At 43.0% G+C, this 21,404-nt stretch overlaps 1 long non-coding RNA gene across 1 annotated transcript in view; it reads left to right on the top strand.

Annotated features, from left to right (window-relative positions):
* LOC103214336 (uncharacterized) overlaps positions 1-21,404 on the top strand; it is a 69,617-nt gene that overhangs the window by 31,158 nt on the left and 17,055 nt on the right. The window lies entirely within an intron of this gene.

Genomic DNA, 21,404 nt, shown 5'->3' with positions numbered 1-21,404 from the left:
AAGCTTCAATTTTTGGCAAATAGTTGGGTACATAACATGTATGCCTGTTAATATATAGTTGTATTTCTTTGTACTTGTTTTGCCTCTCTCTAGCAAGAGTTCCACAAGAGCAGGGATTTTGTTTTGTTCACTGGAGAATCCCCAGTTAGTGGTGACGCCTGAACTGAGCTTTGAAGGAGTTATCCAGGTGCAGAGGCTGGAGACAGGCAGGTCACGTGGAGGGGGTGGATGGCAGGAAGTGTCGGGTGTGGTGTGTTCTGAGTGTTGCAGTTGTCTGCTCTGGCAAGAGAGGAGTGGAGTCTGGGCCAGGGTGTGGCAGGCTCTGAATGGGCAGGGCCCTGGCCTCACAGTAAGGCATTGAAATGAATCCTTAAACACCACAGGACCCAGAAACTCCACTCCTAGCTAATTACACAAAACAAACGAAAACATAGGCCCCCACAAAAACCTGTACACAAGTGTTCCTAGCAGCATTATTCATAATTGCCAAAAAGCAGAAACAACCAAAATGTTCATCAGCTGATGAATGGATAAACAAAATGTGGCACAGCAATGCCACTCAGCCATGGAAAGGAATAAAATACGGATACATGTTGCAGCGCAGACCAATCTTGAAAACATTGTGCTAAATGAAAGAAACCAGACACAGACGACTGCATATTGTGTGATTCCGCTAACATAAAATACGCAGAATAGGCAAACCCATAGAGGAAGAAGTAGATTAGTGGTTGCCTGGGGTTGGGGGGAAGGCGGATTGGGGAGTGAATGCTAATGGATGAAGGGTTTCTTTTTTGAAGTGATGAAAACGTGGAATTAACTAGTGGTGATGATTGTACAACCGAGTGATTACACTAAAGACAAGAGAATTGTATACTTTTCTTTTTGAGACGGCGTCTCTCTCTGTCACCCAGGCTGGAGTACAGTGGTGTGATCTCAGCTCACACTAGCCTAGACTCCCAAGTTCATGCCATCCTCCCACCTCAGCCAACTGAGTAGCTGGGACTACATGCGTGCACGACCATGCCTGGCTAACTTTTGTATTTTTTGTAGAGACGGGGTTTCTCCATGTTGCCAAGGCTGGTCTCGAATTCCTGGACTCAAGCAATCCACCCACCTAGGCTTCCCAAAGTGCTGGGATTATAGGCGTGAGCCACCGCACCCGGCCTGAACTGTACACTTTTCAAGGGTGGATTCTGTGATATGTGAATTATATCTTAATGAGGATATTCAATGAAGCTGTTGTTTTAAAATGTATCTTTAAGCCAATGGGAAAGCATGGAAGGGTTTTAAGCAGGTGATGGTGATGCTGTTCAGTGTCACACTGGAGGTGATGCCATCGGTGGATTTGGCAGTGAGAAGAACAGAGACTGGTGACCCGGGTGAGACTTCACCCGGAGCTGAGCTAAGGCAGGGGTGGCCGGGATGGAGAGAATGCGTGGACTTGAGACATGGTGCGAAGGTGGAGGAAAGGAGAGATGGTGACGGACTTGGTGACAGCTGCACATTTTTACCAATGGGGCTGAGCTGGGCTGGTGAGCGGCTGGGGGAGGGGGAATCTCCTGTTGAGTTGACGCTGGGTCAAAGGTGGAAAAAATAGAGTAGGCACAGAACCAGCTTAGCTGCTCTCCCTGTAAAACCCCATCTACCAAGCTGGCCAAGCAAAACTTGCATTGGACATAAGTGCCAGGCCTGCTTCTTGTCCGATTGTGTGCAGTTGAGGAGTCGCTGGGTCAGTCATGCTGCTGGCTCAGGGATCCACCCCTTGGGAGTTTGTCTTTTCAGCAATAGAACATGAAGCAAGTTTTCAAAGTTCTTGCCTCACCTGTCCCAGCAGCAGTGCCAGTCCTAGCAATCTGGGTTGTACAACGTTGGCCTCTGGCTTTGGGGCTCCTTGACATTTTGTCATTTTAAAAAATTAATAAATAATTGCACACATTGAAAAGCTATTTTTGTATCCTTGGGATGTCTCCTACTGAAGGAAAGGGTGATATTTTGCAAGTTAATTTCCCCAGTTGCAAGAACCTTGGAAATTTTCTTCATGTTTTGGTACTGAAAAGGCAAACTCCCTAGAGGTTAATTCTTTTTTATTTCATTTATTTATAGAAATGGAGTCTTGTTATGTTGCCCAGGCTGGTCTTGAGCTCCTGGCTTCAAGCGATCCTCCCACCTCAGTCTCCCAAAGTGTTGGGATTGCAAGCATGAGCCACTGAGCTCAGCCAAGAAGGTGAATTCATTACCTGATCAGTGATTCAGGTCATGAATTTGGTACCTACCAAATTTGATATCCTGTCCTATACCAAACTCTACAACTCAGGTGGGTTACACAAACACCTGCTCTGCAGCAGGGATCAAGGAACGCAGAATGGATAGAACATGATCCGTGTCCTCAGGAAGCTCACAGGCTGGTGTGAGAGAATGACTCTGAGGCAGATGGGTGTGAAGTTACGGATAGGTGGTAACAGAGGCCTATGAGGTGCATTCAGTCTGGGAGGTAGGGAGTGGCTTCCAGCCCTGGGCTCCTCCACGGTCTGTGGGCCCTGAGGCTGGCCTTATGGCCGTCATCGCACAGTGTAACTTCTCTTGGGTGGGAGAACCCAGTGGGCATTGCAGACCTGGAAGGCAGGGGAGGAGGAGGTGGGATGTTGGGGAGACCCCAAACAAAGAAGACTTTTCAGGTAAAATCCCAAGATGCAAGAGCAGGAAAGTCCAATCGAAGGTTACTTTTGGGGGATATTGACTATGAAGGGCCCCACAGTGAGCCTCTGATGGTACTAATATTCTATATTTTGATTTAGGTAGTAGTTACAGGTGTGTGTGTGTGCGTGTGTCTTGAGGGCTATGTCAAAAAACGAGACAAAACAAAACTCTAGAACTGCTAAGACAACTGGATTATTCATTATGTTTTTTCCACAACACAAAAAATTATTCACCTTGTATTCCCATTTACAAGTGTTTTCATCTTTGTGATCTCATTCATTTATCTTAAAACTCAGATTAACTAGGCCACATATTTTATGCCAGAAAGTCAAGTTGAAGTAGGTTAGATAACTTGCCCCAAATCTTAGAAAGTAGCAAAGCCAGGATTTGAGGGAGTTGTCCTAGCTCCTAGTCCAGCTTTATTCTCATTATTTCAAGCTGGTTTAAAAACTAGTCATCATTTCATATTCTAACCTCAGGACTTTAAGATCACAGTTTGTGCAAAGAGGGAAGAAGCACCTCTTACCTGCTTCTAACACAAACTCCTTTCAACTCAGTTCATCCAAGTCTCTATCTACCACGTGTTGCTGGCAACATGCTGTGAGCACACCAGCCACACCTTTCAACACCTCGTGGGCTAGTGGAGGAGACAGCGTGTGTGCTAGCCTGGGCGTGGTGGAAGCAGAGTATGACACAGCTGCTATGCGGGAGATACGAGGGGCGACGTGAAGGCAAATGAGGCAGCCGTGGCTTCAGCTGGCATTAATCTTGTTCCCAGGATACTCAACTATCTAGAGGACCAAGCTGGGTGGCTGCCACACCAGCTATCCCTGCAGCTTAGCTCCTGAGGAAGCTGGTTCTATGCATTTCTGGAGGCCCAGCCTGGGAAACCAAGGGAGCCCTGGTGCTTCACCCAGCTCCTTTTTTGGAAGGCGTGTGTTAACTGTGGTGACATCGACCCTGGTTCCTTCTGAGGTTGTCGGGCGTTGGCTAGAAGATGAAGGAAAACACTGGATTTCATTGACAAGGGGCAAGGCTCTGAGATTTCAGCCTGATCATAGTCCCAGAGGCCAATCTTTGAGTCTGAATGGCAGGAGATCAACTGACCCAGATCTTTCCATGGGGGCTGCTAGTATGAAAGAAAGAGCATGTGCATAACCGCAGTGAGACCAGGTGCAGGCTGGCCCATTCACCACCGCCGTGACCCAAGTCTTCCTCTCCTCATCTGTGGCCTGGGGATAATAATGCTAGCTTCGCAGGGCTGCTCTGAGAATGAAATGAGAGCTCCCGTGTGAAATGCCTCGTGCATGGTGCTGTTACCCATGGGTATTGCATTCCCGCCATGAGGAGATGGTCAGAGCTTCTCTAAAAGCTGGAGTGGATTCCTTTGGCATTACAGTTACATAAACATCCTTCTTTAGGCCGCCCTCTTTGAAAATGACTTCATGCTCCTTAAATGCTAGACTTGTCTATTTAAATCCCAGGACAGGATGTCTTTGCCCTCAGAAACCCGTGTGACCTCTGAGGTGATCTTGCTGCCCAGAAAAGGGTGCATTTCAAGTGACAGTCACCTCATTCCACTGCCTTGATGAGTTGGAGCTGAAACGGCGACGTTAGGTGATCCCAGGCCACGTTCTCTTTTAGCCTGCCCTACAACCTCCGGGCACAGAGGCGCCAGCTCATGCAGTTCCACCGTGGAAGTGGCATTTTGTTCCCTAAAGTAGAAGAGCTCAAGAGGGGAGCAGTGAAGAACAGAGACCAGGGGGAGCAGCCACGGGACAGGAAAAGCTTACAGCCTCCGGTCCCACCCTCTGCCTTCAGAAAGGGACTTCCCTACACCCTTTAGAGCAAATGACAATCTATCCTTTTGAAATGAAAAAGCCACAGGAGAAAGTAAACCCCAACCCTCCCACACACTCCCCACCAGATAAGTGTGTCCAACTTAAACGTCTTGTGCTGTGCCTTAACCCTGGGGTCCCTTGCCTGGTATGAAAAGCAGGTGACCTTATTTTTTTTTTTTTATTGAGATGGGGAGCCTGTTGCCCGGGCTGGAGTGCGTGACACCATCACAGCTCACTGTAGCCTCGAACTCCTGGGCTCAAGCAATCCTCCTGCTTTGGCTTCCTGAGTAGCTGGGGCTGCAGGTGCATGCCACCACACATAGCTAATTTTTTAACTTTTTTGGAGGGATGGGGTCTCACTTTGTTGCCCCATCTGGTCTCAAGCTCCTGGTCCCAAGCAATCTTCTCACCCTGGCCCCCTCAAAATGCCAGGATTACAGACATGAGCCACCGCACCCCGCCAGGTGACCTTTTTTGAGTAGCATTAAATTGCCATTCGGTGTTTTGTTCTCCAACCTGCAAAACCCCAGTCCTCTTTGAAATAAGAGGTCTTATTACCCAACCCCTCCATCTCCACATTTTCCATGTCTCCGTTGGATTGTGCAGCCAGTAAGAGACTCCGAAAACAAGTGTCTAATCTCTGAGGGAAGAAACAGAAGCCAGGTGTCTATCATCTTAGGTGAAATAAAGCAGTGATTGTCTACTGTGGAATCTTAATTATTAGGAGAAAATGCGAATCTGACCTTTCGGATCATGTTAGTGCATCTGTCTCTGTTTTCTTCCCAGGAGAAAAACAGTTTTGCCTTTAAAAACAGCATTTAATACAATAGGAGCTGAATTCTGGACCTAAAGATGAAGTGGGATTTTAAAAGCAAAATTCACATGCAGGAAAATTAACGAATTTGGTATCTCAGGATCACAGGTTACTAACAATTGCGTGCAGTCTGGCTCAGCTTGAAAAACCTCCAGTGAGCAGCCTGCCAGAGAGGAGCAACTCTTCACTTTCTCAATCCAGATTTTAAAGTGCTTAAAGGATCCAGATTTTGTTTTCCCGTGTGCCTTAGGACCCATGGGGCTGAGGCCCTGATCTGTTTTGTAACCTCTGTGAGGGCCAGCTCTAATCTTAGCACAATGGGCTTCCTCGGATCAAGGTGACCTCCCTGCACAAATGTTTTTCTTGTCTGCATGCTCCTGGCTCCCTGGACTCCCATCTTATATAACCTCTCTTATCTGTGCACACGTGTTTGGTAAGGGAACAGCCTTCTGGACACAGCTAATCTCTCAATCGGTCCTAGGTCCCTTGAGATTATGGTGGCGGATTATATTTTGAGTTTCTGGAACTGTTTTCCCCATGGCACATTCACATCTCTGATTTCACCTTCCTGAAACGTTTTCGTTTGAGAGATGCAACGTTTCATCACTTAATCCTTCGACCCCAGCCTCAGTTTTCTTGTTTCTGAAATGAGGCAGCTTAACTAGAGTGAGCTTTTCTGGATCAGCCCAGTAGAGGCAGCGCTGGGATCAGGCACCAGCAGCTCTCGTCTTTGGAAGATGTGCTGCCAACTCACCTTCCAGGATCCTGAACTCCATTATACTTTAAGTTTGCTTTCCTTCCAGTCTGCTTGCCTCCCAGAAACCTCCCAAAAACCTCATACTGTTTCCCAAATTTCTCTCTATTGCCCAAGTTATCCCAGGAACTTACTCTACACTCCTGCTTTCCTAAGAAGCGGGAGGCCTTCCCTCAGAAGCCCCTCCATGCTGGCGGGCGACTTTGCTGCGCCCTTTCCCACCCAGGGCTCTCAGCGCTTCTTTCCTGCAGCTCCAGGCCTCACCCTCAAGACACCCTCAAGGGAAGGGTCACATTCTGGTCCTGCCCCTCCCAGACCTGATCTTGGCTGGGTGGGGGCTTCCTTTGGCTCCGAAGTCACAGCCAAGCCCTGACTCTTCTGGTTCCAGAGCAGGCTTTGGCTCTGGGCCTGAGACAGCAGGTCACACACCTCCCAGGAGCCCAAGGGAGTGAGCCCTTCCCATGTGCTGCATGAAACCCCAGTTAGGAACGTAATCCTGTTCTGTAATGTCGACAAGCAAGGGCGAGCTTCCAGAGGCCGTCATGCTGTTGCCAGCAGGACAGTCCGGTGAGTTGTTCAACACCAGATTATCTGGGGGCCCTGCCTTCTCCTATAGGTCTGCCAATCAAGACCCATGTCTTCGTCTTCTGTTCCCTCTAATTCGTCACACACACAAACACACGTGTGCACATACAGACACACACACACACACATGCACGTGCCCACAGTGTGCTAACACAGTGCCCTCAGTGTGGCTGGGAAGACTGTGCTGACTTAGTCTTTGAGTTCCAGGGAAAGGTATTGATACAGTTTTAGGATCAGGGTTAGCCTTTTCCTCTACTGCCATTTGGGGTACCTGAAGTTCCACCATTAGATACTCATTCCTTTTGACCTCAGAGGTCTCAGTCTTCAGAGGCCTCTCTGCTCCCCAAGTAAGTTATAAGTAGCTGGGGAAGGGGCTGTCGTGGGCCTCCAGCACCAGTGTTGGCTCTGGATTAATTTTTCAGATGCTTTGGTAGAGTGGAAAAAAGTCCTGGAGAAGGGAAAGCAAAAAAGGTCTGCATGAGGAAGGTGACCAGGAGAGGGTACAAGGCCAAGATGTATCCCACAGACACTATGTCGTGGCCAGCCTACCTGGGCTGTGGAAGGGGTGGGAGGTTTCTCATTCATTCGATGGACATGGACTGAGTGCTTACTATGTACCAGGCACCATGCTCACTGCTAGAGATGCGGTGGCAAGCCACGAGGTTCCCGTCTTGTGGGGCTTATAGTCCAGTTACAGGAGGGTAGGGAGACATTAACCAAAACATCACACTACTGAACATGCCATTGCAAACCAAGATGAGTGCACCGAAGGAAGGTTCTACAAGAACACAGCACCAACAAACCAATCTAGATGGATCTGGAAGACTCTGAAAAAGTGATGCTTGAGCTGATCCTAAAGAAGTAGAATTAACTAGAAAAATAGAGCAGAGTGGACATTCCAGGCAGAGGGAACTGAGTGTGCAAAGGCCCTGCAACGGAGCCAGCTAACGCTGCCATTGTGGATAGTCATAATCCTTAACCTTCAGGAAACCCCGAACTTGAAGGAAAATGTTCCTTTCTAAAAATGTGCTTCCCTTTCCCTTTCCCTTCCACTCACCCCAGCACTTGATACCAAGCCATGCAGAGAAGGTGAGTTCTACAGGAGAAAGCCTTAAAAAAAACAAAAATTGCAGACAGCAGCTATGACAGCCGTTTCCTGTTTGGTGTCTCTCACTGCAAACCTTCTTAGTCAAATAAATTAACACAGAAAGGCATTTTGGAGAAGGGTGTGGAAGAAGCACATACTGAAAAACCAAGAAAAATTCCATCTATTTTTCAGAGAAGAGCTGCCAGTCTGAAGACAGGGCCAGAGCCCACCCACTGCATGAATTGAACAGACCCCAGGCCATTTAATCCAATTAATTTGGAGGAATCTGAGGCCCAGAGAGGGGAAGGGATTCAGTTCACAGCAGGACTGGGGCTTGCACCCTCTCTCCTGGCCCTTTGTCCAGTGTTTTTTCTCTGCCTCACTCCTTGTGATTGCATTAGGCCAGATCTGCCACTTTCTTCTATCAGACAAGGAACAATGGGGCTAGAACTGCCCTCTGCAACCACTGTAGGCAAAGTTTAGTTTTACCGTGGGTACAGGAACCCAATGTCCTCGTGGTATGAAAAGGAGGAGGAGGAGTGCCAGACACTTTTTCTGTTCTATATTTGATCATTACAATGACCCTAGGAGACAGTGACTCACACCCGCAATTTACAAATGAGGAAACAGAGCCTCTGAGAGGTTAAAGAGCTTGCTCAAGGCCACCCAGCTACTACATGGCAGAGCTGGGATTTGAACACTGTCTAACCTGAAAGCTCATACCTTCTCCTCCTTTCCTCAGCCCATACCCAGGGGGATGCTCCCATGGAGAAGCCTCCTCAGGATTCCCAACCTTGACTAATTGCCAATGGTCACCCATCAACTGCCCCTCATTTCAGACATGCCTCTCACATGTGGAACATGTAATGTAGCCTGCCTCTGTCATGATCCGCCAGGGAAAAGTATTCATTGGTTCTTCTGCCTCATTCTGGAGGCTGGTTGGTGTCTAACTATTTGGGCACTAGAGCTTACTCTTGGGTGTGTGCAGTATTTGTCATTTGGTTTTGTCATTTGGTTTTGTCATTTGGTGTGCAGTATTTGTCATTTGGTCTTACTCTTGGGTGTGTGCAGTATTTGTCATTTGGTTTTGCTCTAGCTGTTCCTCCCAGAAGTTAGAACAGAGAATTTCCAAACTCAAATACGTACCAGCTTTGCATGCACAATATTCCACCAGCTTTGCATATACAATATCCAGTCTTGTTCTGTTCCAGAAAAGCTCACTAGCTGACAGTCTCCAGATAATAACCAGGCAATTTGCAAGGCCATGGTCTCAGCACTCAGATCTTGGAGGAAGGGGAGTGCAATAGACCCCACTGGAGTGAGGTTACCTGTAAAAGCATTTCCAAGGCATGTTCCAAGGAACACTAATGACGCTGTGGATTATTGGCAGCTTTTTCATCAACAAACAAAAACCAAAAACAGACCAGATCTCTTAGCTGCAGCATTTCTCAAAGCCTTCAATATGCTGTGGCAGAGATAACTTGTTGTTCTCCAATAGTCATTCTCTTCCCCTTTTTTAAATAATAAAACTCTTAAATTTTAGCTGAACACATATATGCCAGCTAGAGACATTTTCCTGGCCTCCATTTCCTCTGGGAATGAGCATGTAAGATCTGAATAAGGGGATGTGAGCAGAAGTGATGTGTCTCTTCTAGTCATGTAGTTTAAAGAAATAAGCCTGTGCTTGACTTGCCATTTCTCTTTTCTGCTGGCTGGGATGTATATGTGATGACAAGAGCAGGAGCAGCCACTTTGGACCAGAAAGTCACCTACTCAGCCTTGTACTAATCATCTCTGGATTGTTAGAAAGAAACTTCTGTCTTGTTTGAGCCACTATATCTTGGGTCTTTGATCCAGCATTTAGACCGGCCTCTAAGTAATGTATGCACTAACATGCATAATGAATCTCTAAGTGGAGCCTATAGCATGCAACATTTCTCAAGCACATACGACTTTAACAGCAATTTTTGCAAAACGAGTTAGGACTGTGCTCCTTGAAACATGTCTTGGGAAACTCTGAAAATACTTTTTTCAATACTCCCGGAACTCCAAAACTGTGACTGAGTCTACAACCCACTTGTCCTTAAGTCATTATCCAAAAGCAGCGTATGGCGTACAAACTACCGGCGTCCCCCTCCCCGCCCCATGCACACACTTATGTAAAGAGATCTATTTCTTTTCCCAAAACCACTGACTTTCTCTTCACAACAAGCCACAAAGTTTCACAACCTTAGACTTCTGACTTGGGTAGTCCAGATCCAACGAGCTCATAAAGAAACAGCAACCAAACACAGTTAGATCTTCCATTCCAGAGGAGACTAATAATAAAAGTTACGGTGAAAATGAACAGCTGCTGGTGCCATGATGAAAAAAAAAGTGGCCCAAAGCAGATACAGGTTCCCTAGCATGAGTAAGAACCAGATCCAGGTCATGGAAAAATTAAGTTTCGAAAACAAATCAAGAGCTTATTTGGTTGACAAAGAAAATATTCCCACAACTCACATATTTTATGGTGAAAGTCTGAAAGCTTTTCCTCTAAGATCAGGAACAGAATGAGGATGTGTCATCTTACCACTTCTTTTTAATACTGTACTGGAAGTATTCCCTTCTAACCAGGTTAAGAAGGGAAGAGAAAGAAATAAAAGGCATTCAGATTGTAAAAGAAGAAGTAAAATTATTTCTATTCACAAATAATATGATGTGTATAGAATCCACACACCCAAAACTTATTAGAATTAATAAATATGTACAGCAAGGGTACAGAATACAACATCAGTATACAAAAATCAATGGTATTTCTATGCTAGCAATGAAAAATCTGAAAATAAAATTAAGAAAACAGTTCCATTTAAAATAGCATCAAAAAAGGATTAAATTTAACAAAAAGTATGCAAAAATTATACTGTGAAAACTACAAAACATAGTTGAAAAAAATTAAAGAGGACCTAAATTAATTTAAAGACCTAAATAAATTTCATGCTCATGAATTGCAAGGAAGACTTAATATTGTTAAGATGGCAATACTCACAAAACTGATCTATAAATTCAATGCAATCTCTGTGAAAAATCCTATCTACCTTTTTTGCAGAAATTAATAAACTGATACTGAAATTAATATGGAGGCCAGGTGTGGTGGCTCATGTCTTTAATCCCAACACTTTGGGAGGCCAAGGTGGGAGGGTCGCTCAAGGCCAGGAGTTTGAGACCAACCTAGGCAACAAAGCAAGACCACTATCTCTACGAAAATCAAATAAAATAAATAAGTTAAGTAAAATGTATATGGAAATGCAGGGACCCAGAATAGCCAAAATAATCTTGCGAAAGAAGAATAAAGTTGAAAGACTCACACTTCCCATTTCAACCTTGCTACAAAGCTATGGAAATCAAGACTGTGGTATTGGAATAAGGATAGACATATAGATCCATAAAATAGAATTAAGAATCCATAAATAAACCTGTGAATAGTCTATTGATTTTTTTTTTTTTTTTTTTTTTTTGAGACGGAGTCTCGCTCTGTCGCCCAGGTTGGAGTGCAGTGGCCGGATCTCAGCTCACTGCAAGCTCCCCTTCTCCCGCCTCAGCCTCCCCAGTAGCTGGGACTACAGGCACCCATCACCTCGCCCGGCTAGTTTTTCGTATTTTTTAGTGGAGACAGGGTTTCACCATGTTAGCCAAGATGGTCTCGATCTCCTGACCTCATGATCCGCCCGTCTCAGCCTCCCAAAGTGCTGGGATTACAGGCTTGAGCCACCGCGCCCGACCAGTCTATTGATTTTCAACAAAGGTACCAATACAGTTCAGTGGGGAAAATTATCTTTTTAACAAATAGTTCTATGATAACTGGATATTCACATGCAAAAGAACCAAGTTAGACCTCATCTCACACCATATATAAAAATTAACACAAAGTGCATCAATAACCTAATATAAAAGCTAAAACTAGAAAACTCATAAAACATAGGAGCCCTTTGTGACCTTGGATCAGGTAATGGTTTGTTAGATATGATACCAAAAGCACAAGCAACAAAATAAAGAATAAATTAATCTTCACCAAAATTTAAAACTTTCATGTTTCAAAGAACAAAAAAGTGATGAAAACCAATAAAATATGAGAAAATATTTGCAAATTATATATCTAGTAAGGAACTTGTATCCGGAATACATTGTAAACTCCTACAACTTAGCCAGGAACAGTGGCTCATGCCTGTAATACTAGTACTTTGGGAGGCTGAGGCAAGTGGATTGCTTAAGTCCAGGAGTGAGAAACCAGCCTGGGCAACAAGGCAAAATTTTGTCTCTATGAAAATTAGGTGGGTATGGTGGCATGCACCTGTAGTTCCAGCTACTCAGGAGGCTGAAGTGGGAGGATCACTTGAGCCTAGGAGGTTGAGGCTGCAGTGAGCCGTGATGGCACCACTGCACCCCAACCTGGGTGACAGAGTGAGACCGTCTCACAAGAAAAAAAAGAAAAGAAAAGAAAGCTCCTACAACTAAACAGTAAAAAGACAGCCTAGGGAGAGGTGGAGCAAGATGGAATAGAAAGCTCCACAGACCATCACTTCCCACAAGGACACCAATTTAACAACTATCTACACAAAGAAAAGCACCTTTGAAAGACCCAAACATCAAGTGAACTCTCACAGTACCCAGTTTTAACTTCATATCTCTGAGCGAGGCACTGAAACCAGCAATTGTGAGGCATCGAATTCAGTGCTACCCTTGTTATAAGAGAAAGCAAAACCAGACCAAACTAAGCTGACACCTGCCCACAGAGGGAATATTTAAACCCTAGACAGAGGGGAATCTCTGATCCCGGCAGTATGAACTTGAGTTCCCGCAAGCCTCATCACCTTGGACTAAAGTACTCTGGAACCCCAGATACACTTCACAGGCAGTCTAGGCCACAAGGATTGCAACACCTGGGCAACTCCTGGGATGAACTGGGCCCAGAAACAGTGGACCAGGGAAAGCATGTGACCTTCTGAGACATCAGTTGGGGTGTCTAAGGGAGTGCTGGCATCACCCCCCACCCACCCCAGGTTGCATAGCTCATGGCTCCAAAAGTGACCCCTTCCTTTTGCTTGAGGAGAGGAGAGGGAAGAGTTGGGAAGACTTTGTCTTTCATCTTGGATACCAGCTCAGCCGCAGCAGGATAGGGCACCGGTCAGAGTCATGAGGTCTCCATTCCAGGCCCTAGCCCCTGGACATTTCTAGCCACACCTTGACCCAGAAGAAAATCTGCAGCCTTGAAGGAAAAGACCCAGTCCTAGCAAGATTCATCACCTGCTAACTAAAGAGCCTTTAGGTCCTTAATAACCCCAGCAGTGATACCCAGGTACCAGGTTGAGGGCCTTGGGTGAGACACTGAGTCTTGCTGGATTCAGGTGAGACTCAGCACTTTCCCAGCTCTGGTGGCTATGGGGCAAGATTCCTGCTTGAGAAAAGTGGAGGAAAAAGCAAAGGGAACTTTGTCTTGCAACTTAGATATCAGCTCAGCCACAGTGGGGTAGAGAACCAAGCAGGCTCTTGGGGCCCCCTATTCTAGGACTTGGCTGTTGGATGGCATTTCTGGACCTGTCTAGAGGGTCCACTCCTCTGAAAGGTGAGTTCCAGGCCAGGCAGCATTCACCACGAACGAGCTGACTCAGGGAACATCAGCAGTAGTCTGGCAGTACTCCATGTGGGCCTGAGATGGCAGTGGTCATGAAGTGAGGCTCCTCTACCTTTGGAATGGAGAGGGAAGAGTAGGAAGGACTGTGTCTTGTGGTGTGAGTGCTTGCTCAGTGACAGTACAATAGAACACCAGGTAGACTTCTAAGGTTTTTGCCTCTAGTCTCTGGCTCCCAGAAGGTACCTCTGGACCCACCCAGTGCCTGGGGGAATTTGCTGCCCTGAAGGGAAGGACACAGGCCTGGCTGGCTTTGCCACCTGCTGATGGTAAAACCCCCAGGCTTTGAACTAACATAGGCAGTAGAGCAGGAGTGGTTACAGCAGGTTTCAGACAAGACCCAGTGCCATGCTAGCTTCAGGTCTGACCCAGAGCAGTCCTAGGGGTGGTGGCCACAGGGGTGCTTGTGTCACTCCACTCCTAGCTCCAGGTAGCTCAGAACAGAGAGAGAGAGAGAGACACTCCATTTTTTTTTGGGAGAGTAATGGAAAAGAACAAGAGTCTCTGCCTGGTAATCCAGATAATTCTTCCAGATCTTGTCCAAGACTATCAAGGTGGTACCTCTATGAGTCTGGAAGAATCACCACATTACTGGGCTTGGAGTCTTCCCTAAAGTATCTGCTTACGGAAGCTTAGATTATAACACTCAAGTCTTTTTGAATATCTGGAAAACCTTGCCAAAAAGGATAGGTACAAACAGGCACAGATCATAAAGACTACAATAAATACCTACCTCTTCAACGCCCAGAAACAGACAAACTTCTACAACTATTAACACAACCTAGGAAAACATGACCTCACCAAATGAACTAAACAAGGCACTAGGGACCAGTCCTGAAGAACCAGAGATATGCAACCTTTCAGACAGGGAATTCATAATAGCTGTTTTGAGCAAACTCAAAGAAATTCAAGATGACACAGAGAAGGAATTCACAATTCTATCAGATAAATTTAACAAGAGATTGAAATAATTAAAAAGAATCAAGCAGAAATTCTGGAGTTGAAAAATGCAATTGGTGTACTGAATAATGCATCAGAGTCTTTTAGTAGCAGAATTGATCAAGCAGAAAAAAGAATTAGTGAACTTGAAGACAGGCTGTTTGAAAATATACAGTCAGAGGAGACAGAATAAAAAAGAATAAAAAAATGAAACAAGCTATTTGAAAATGCAGTCAGAGGAGACAAAATAAAAAAGAATGAAAAAGAATGAAGCAGGCCTACAGGATCTAGAAAATAGCCTCTAAAGAGCAAATCTAAGAGGTATTGGCCTTAGAGAGGAGATAGAAAGAGGGGAAGAAAATCTATTCAAAGTGATAATAACAGAGAATTTCCAAAACCTAGAGAAAGATATCAATATCCACATATAAGAAGGTTATAGAACACCAAACAGATATAACCCAAAGACGACTACCTCAAGGCATTTAATAATCAAACTCCCAAAGGTCAAGGATAAAGAAAGGATACTAAAAGCAGCAAGAGAAAAGAAACAAATCACATACAATGGAGTTCCAATATGTCTGGCAGCAGATCTTTCAGTGGAAATTTTATAGGCCAGGAGAGAATGGCATGATGTATTTAAAGCACTGAAGGAAAAAACTTTTACCCTAGAATAGTATATCCAGCAAAATTATCCTTAAAACCTGAAAGAGAAATAAAAGACTTTCCCAAACAAACAAAAGCTGAGCAATTTTGTCAACACCAGAACTGTCCTACAAGAAATGCTAAAGGGAGGACTTCAATCAGAAATAAAAGGACATTAATGAGCAATAAGAAATAATCCAAAGGTACAAAACTCACTGGTAAGAACACAGAAAAACACAGTATATTATAACACTGTAATTATGATGTGTAAGCTACTCTTTTTTTTTAAATTTATTTATTATTATTATACTTTAAGTTGTAGGGTACATGTGCATAACGTGCAGGTTTGTTACATATGTATACTTGTGCCATGTTGGTGTGTTGCACCCATCAACTCGTCATTTACATCAGGTATAACTCCCAATGCAATCCCTCCCCCCTCCCCCCTCCCCATGATAGGCCCCGGTGTGTGATGTTCCCCTTCCCGAGTCCAAGTGATCTCATTGTTCAGTTCTCACCTATGAGTGAGAACATGCGGTGTTTGGTTTTCTGTTCTTGTGATAGTTTGCTAAGAATGATGGTTTCCAGCTGCATCCATGTCCCTACAAAGGACACAAACTCATCCTTTTTTATGGCTGCATAGTATTCCATGGTGTATATGTGCCACATTTTCTTAATCCAGTCTGTCACTGATGGACATTTGGGTTGATTCCAAGTCTTTGCTATTGTGAATAGTGCTGCAATAAACATACGTGTGCATGTGTCTTTATAGCAGCATAATTTATAATCCTTTGGGTATATACCCAGTAATGGGATGGCTGGGTCATATGGTACATCTAGTTCTAGATCCTTGAGGAATCTCCATACTGTTTTCCATAATGGTTGAACTAGTTTACAATCCCACCAACAGTGTAAAAGTGTTCCTATTTCTCCACATCCTCTCCAGCACCTGTTGTTTCCTGACTTTTTAATGATCGCCATTCTAACTGGTGTGAGATGGTATCTCATTGTGGTTTTGATTTGCATTTCTCTAATGGCCAGTGATGATGAGCATTTTTTCATGTGTCTGTTGGCTGTATGAATGTCTTCTTTTGAGAAATGTCTGTTCATATCCTTTGCCCACTTTTAAGCTACTCTTAAGTAGAAAGACTAAACAATGAACCAATCAAAAATAATAATTACAACAACTTTTCAAGACATAGACAATACAATAAGATAAACAGCAATAACAAAAGTTTAAAAGTGGAGGGACAAAGTTAAGGCATAGCATCTTTATTAGTTTTCTTTTTGCTTGCTTGTTTGCTTATGCAAACCATTAAGTTGTTATCCACTTAAAATAATGGTTATAAGACAGTGTTTGCAAGCCTCAAGGTAACCTCACACTAAAATCCATACAACACAAACACAAAATATAAAAAGCAAGAAACTAAATTGCATCACCAGAGAAAATTACCTTCTCTAAAATGAAGACAGGTAGGAAAGAAAGGACAGAAGAGAAGGCCACAAAACAACAAGAAAACAAGGGACAAAATGGCAGAAGTCCTCACTTATCAATAGTAACATTGATTGTTGGCCAGGTGCGGTGGCTCATGCCTGTAATCCCAGCACTTTGGGAGGCCAAGGCAGGTGGATCCCCTGAGATCAGGAGTTTGAGACCAGCCTGGCCAACATGGTAAAAACTCATCTCTACTAAAAATACAAAAAAAAAATTAGCCAGCTGTGGTAGTGGGTGCCTGTAATCCCAGCTACTTAGGAGGGTGAGGCTGGAGAATCACTTGAACACGGGAGGCAGAGGTTTCAGTGAGCTGAGATCACACCATTGCACTCCAGCCTGGGTGACAAGAGCAAAACTCTGTCTCAAAAACAAACAAACAAAAAACAACAGTAACATTGATTGTAAATGAACTAAACTCTCCAATCAAAAGACATAGACTGGTTGAATGGATGAGAAACCAAGAGCCATTTATCTGTTGTCTACAAGAAATGCACTTCACATATAAAGACACACAAAGACTGAAAGTAAAGGGATGGAAAAAGATATTCCATGCCAATGGAAACCAAAAAAAAAAAAGAAAAAGAAAACAGAAGGAGTAGCTATAGTAATATCAGACAAATAGATTTCAAGACAAAAACTATAAAAAGAGACAAAGAATGACACAATATAATGATAAAGGGGTCAATTCAGCAAGAAGATGTGCCAATTTTAAATATATATGCACCCAATACTGGAGGACTCAGATATATAAAGCAAAAATTATTAAAGCTAAAGAGAGAGATAGACTCCAATGCAATAATAGCTGGAGACTTCAACACCCCCACTTTCAGCATTAGACAGATCTTGCAGATAGAAAATTAATAAAGAAACATTGGACTTAATCTGCACTGTACAAGAAATGGATCTAATAGATAGTTACAGAATATTTCATCCAATGGCTACAGAATACACATTCTTTTCCTCAGCACATGGATCATTCTCAAGGATAGGCCATATGTTAGGTCACAAAACAAGTCTTAAAACATTTAAAAAATTGAAATAACATCAACCATCTTCTCTGACCACAATGGAATAAAACTAGAAATCAATAAGAGAATTTTGAAAACTATACAAATACATGGAGATTAAACAATATGTCCTGAATGACCAGTGGGTTAATGAAGAAATTAAGAAGGAAATAGAAAATTTTCTTGAAACAAATGATAATGGAAACATAACATACCAAAACCTATGGGATACAGCAAAAGCAGTACTAAGAAGGAATTTTATAGCTGTAAGTGCCTACATCAAAAAAGAGGAAAAACCAAATAAATAATCTAACAGTGCATCTTTTTTTTTTGAGACAGAGTTTTCTTGTTGCCCAGGCTGGAGTGCAACGGCATGATCTCAGCTCGCTGCAACCTCCACCTCCCAAGTTCAAGCGATTCTCCTGCCTCAGCCTCCCAAGTAGCTGGGATTACAGGCACCCTCCACCACACTCGGCTAATTTTTTGTGTTTTTAGTAGAGATGGATTTTCACCATGTTGGGCAGACTGGTCTCCAACTCCTGACCTCAGGTGATCCACCCACCTCGGCCTCCAAAAGTACTGGGATTACGGATGTGAGCCACCATGCCTGGCCACAGTGCATCTTAAAGAACAAAAAAAGCAAGAACAACCCAAACTCAAAATTAGTAGAAGAAAAGAAATAATAAAGACCAGAGCAGAAATAAATAAAATTGAAATGAAGAAAACAATACAAAATATCAATGAAATGAAAAGTTGTTTTTTTGAAAAGTTAAACAAAATAGACAAGCCTTTAGCTAAAGTAACTAATTAGAAAAGAGAGAAGATCCAAAGAAATAAAATCAGAGAATGAAAAAGGAGACATTACGACTGATATTGCAGAAATTCAAAGGATCATTAGTGGCTACTATGAGCAACTACATACCAATAAATTGGAAAATCTAGAAGAAATAGACAAATTCCTAGACGTACACAACCTACAAAGATTGAACCATGAAGAAATCCAAAATTTCATGCAAACAGACCAATAACAAGTAACAATATCAAAGCTATAATAAAAAGTCTCTGAGTAAAGAAAAGCCCAGGGCCCAATGGCTTCACTGCTGAACTCTACCAAACATTTTAAGAAGAACTAAGACCAATCCTACTCAAACTATTCTGAAAAATAGAGGAGGGGGGAATACTTCCAAACTCATTCTATGAGGCCAGTATGACCCTGATACCAAAACCAGACAAAGACACATCAACAACAAAAAAACCCACCAATATCTCTTATGAAAATTGATGGAAAAACCCTCAACAAAATACTAGCAAACTGAATTCAACAACACATTAGAAAGATCATTCATCATATCCCTTGTAAGTTGTATTCCCAGATATTTTATTCTCTTTGTAGCAATTGTGAATGGGAGTTCACTCATGATTTGGTTCTCTGTTTGTCTATTATTGGTGGATAGAAATGTTTGTGATTTTTGCACATTGATTTTGTATCCTTAGACTTTGTTGACGTTGCTTATCAGTTTAAGGAGATTTTGAGCTTAGATTATGGGGTTTTCTAAATATACAATCATGTCATCTGCAAACAGAAACAATTTGACTTTCTGTCTTCCTATTTGAATACCCTTTATTTCTTTCTCTTGCCTGATTGCACCGGCCAGAACTTCCAATACTGTGTTGAATAGGAGTGGTGAGAGAGGGCATCCTTGTCTTGTACTGGTTTTCAAAGGGAATGTTTCCAGCTCTTGTCCATTTGGTATGATATTGACTGTGGGTTTGTCGTAAATAGCTCTTATTATCTCAAAAGATATGTTCCATTGATACCCAGTTTATTAGGAGTTTTTAGCATGAAGGGGTGTTAAATATTTTTGAAGGCCTTTTCTGCATCTATTGAGATAATCATGTGGCTTTTTCATTCGTTCTGTTTATGTAATGGATTACGTTTATTGATTTGTATATGTTGAACCAGCCTTGCATCCCAGGTATGAAACCAACTTGATCATGGTGGATAAGCTTATTGATGTGCTACTGGATTCAGTTAGATTATAAATTATTCTACTATAAAGACACATGCACATGTATGTTTATTGCAGCACTGCTCACAATAGTAAAGACTTGGAACCAACCCAAATGTCCATCAGTAATAGACTGGATAAAGAAAATGTGGCACATATACATTGTAGAATACTGTGCAATCATAAAAAAGGATGAGTTCATGTCCTTTGCAGGGACATGGATGAAGCTGGAAACCATAATTCTCAGCAAACTAACACAAGAACAGAAAACTAAGCACCACATGTTCTTACTCATAAGTGGGAGTTGAACAATGAGAACACATGGACACAGGGAGGGGGACATCACACACTGGGGCCTGTTGGGGGTAGGGGGTTAGAGGAGGGATAGCATTAGGAGAAATACCTAATGTAGATAATGGGTTGATGGGTGCAGCAAACCACCATGGCATGTATATACCTGTGTAACAAATCTGCACATGTACCCCAGAATTTGAAGTATAATCATAAAAAAAAGAGAAAGATCATTCATCATAACCAAATGAATTTATCCCAGGGATGCAAGGATGGTTCAATATACATAAATCAACCAATGTGATACATTATATCAACAGATTGAAGAACAAAAACCATAAGATCATTTTATGTTGAAAAGGCATTTGATGAAATCAACAGCCCTTCATGAAAAAACCCCTCAAAAATCTGAGTATAAAAGGTACATACCTCAACATAATAAAAACCATATGTGACAGACCCACAGCTAATATCATACTAACTGAGGAAAAACTGAAAGCCTTTCCCCTAAGATCTGGAACATGACAAAGATGCGCACTTTTGCCAGTGTTATTCATCACAGAACTGGAAGTTCTAGCTGGAGCAACCAAAGAAAGACACAAACATCATCCAAATTGGAAAGGAAGAAGTCAAATTATCCTTGTTTGCAGATGATACCTTATATTTGAAAAACCTAAAGACTCCACCAAAAAACTATTATAACTGATAAACAAATTCAGTAAATTTGCAGGATACAAAATCAACATACAAAAATCAATAGCATTTCTATATGCCAATAGAGAACAATCTGAAAAAGAAATAAAAATGTAATCCTGTTTATCATAGCCACAAATAAAATTAAATACCCAGGAACTAACCAAAGTGAAAGAACTCTACAACAAAAACTATAAATCACCAATGAAAGAAATTGAAGAGGACACCAAAAAAATAGAAAAATATTCCATGTTCATAAATTGGAAGAATCAATATTGTTAAAATATCTGTGCTACCCAAAGCAATCTACAGATTCAATGCAATCCCTATCAAAATACCAATGATGTTCTTTACAGAAATAGAAAAATAATCTTAAAATTTCTTTGGAACCACAAAAGACCTAGAACGGTCATAGCTATCCGGAGCAAAATGAACAAAACCGGGAATAGCACTGGCAAAATGACCAAATAGGAACAGCTCCAGTGTGCAGTTCCCAGTGAGATCAACGCAGAAGGTGGGTGAATTCTGCATTTCCAACTGAGGTACCCAGTTCATCTCATTGCCTTACTGGTTGGACAGTAGGTGCAGCCCACGGAGGGAGAGCTGAAGCAGGGTAGGACGTCGCCTTACCAGGGAAGCACAAGGGGTTGGGGAATTTTCTCCCCAACCCAAGGGAAGCTGTAAGGGACTGAGCCCGCTTGTCCCATGGTTTTTGCAACCCACAAACCAGGAGATTCTCTCCGGTGCCTACCCCAACAGGGCCCTGGGTTTCAAGCACAAAACTGGGCAACCATTTGGTCAGACACCAAACTAGCTGTAGGAGTTCTTGTTTTCCATAACCCAATGGTGCCTGGAACACCAGCAAGAGAGAACCATTCCCTC

The sequence above is a fragment of the Chlorocebus sabaeus genome, chromosome 3, assembly GCF_047675955.1.
Source record: "Chlorocebus sabaeus isolate Y175 chromosome 3, mChlSab1.0.hap1, whole genome shotgun sequence".
Classification (NCBI taxonomy): Eukaryota; Metazoa; Chordata; class Mammalia; order Primates; family Cercopithecidae; genus Chlorocebus; species Chlorocebus sabaeus.
The sequence above is the reverse complement of the archived record's forward strand: the minus strand, read 5'-3'. Positions and strand labels throughout refer to the sequence as shown.